This window comes from Nicotiana tabacum, chromosome 22 (assembly GCF_000715075.1).
Source record: "Nicotiana tabacum cultivar K326 chromosome 22, ASM71507v2, whole genome shotgun sequence".
Classification (NCBI taxonomy): domain Eukaryota; kingdom Viridiplantae; phylum Streptophyta; class Magnoliopsida; order Solanales; family Solanaceae; genus Nicotiana; species Nicotiana tabacum.
In genome coordinates this window covers 13,342,669-13,343,505 of record NC_134101.1, presented here as the reverse complement: position 1 = coordinate 13,343,505, position 837 = coordinate 13,342,669, and the positions used below count along the sequence as shown (strand labels likewise).

General features: G+C 41.3%; 1 non-coding gene across 1 annotated transcript; it reads right to left on the bottom strand.

Annotated features, from left to right (window-relative positions):
* Positions 1 to 428: 428 nt before the first annotated feature.
* LOC142176960 (small nucleolar RNA R71) lies at positions 429 to 535 on the bottom strand. The gene has a single exon (XR_012705754.1). It is a non-coding gene; the product is annotated as a small nucleolar RNA R71 (small nucleolar RNA).
* Positions 536 to 837: the final 302 nt, after the last annotated feature.

The following is an 837-nucleotide window of genomic DNA, read 5'->3' as shown; positions in this document are numbered from 1 at the left end:
AAAACAATCGAAACAATGTGAATGACCCGAACAATCAGGGTGTGGCACCTCTTGTACCAGAAGCAACTTTGTATGATTGGGCACAACCCACCGCTGAAAATTTGGCAACTTCAATTACAATCCCTCAGATACAAGCGGAGTCATTTCAAATCATAAACAACATGCTACATCTGTTACAAAATAAGGGACTATTCTCCGGGTCTTACATTGAAGATCCACAGCAGCATCTGAAAAATTTTCTGTCGATTTGTGTCACACAAAGGCAACCAAAAGTGACACCAAAAGCAATAAGACTGTTATTATTTCCATTCTCAGTGACAGGAGAAGCCCAAACTTGGCTTAATTCGCTTCCTATAAATTCCATCACAACTTGGGAGGAATTGGTCAAGCAATATTTGAATAAGTTCTACCCACCCAATAAGACCGCCAAGCAGGTTGATGAGATATTGAGCTTTAGGCAGAAACCAGCTGAAACATTACAAGAAACGTGGGAGAGATTCAAAGGTATGCTGGTTAAGTGTCCACATTATGGCATTCCAGATCAGATGTTGGGACAACAATTTTACATGGGATTGGCAGATAGCTTGAAGGCCAATGTTGATGCTTCAGCAGGTGGAGTATTTTTAAGCAAGTCATTTAGAGAGTGTAAGGTCCTGCTAGATAAAATAGCTCAAAACTCTGGATGGATGACAAGAAACTCCACAATCACCCCTATAGTTCACTCAGTAGCATTGGACCCGAACAAATCCATAGCAGAGAATATGGCCACTCTGATGACGCAAATGAGTATCCTCACCAAGAAGATTGATGAATCAGGCCAGAAGCAGGTACACATAG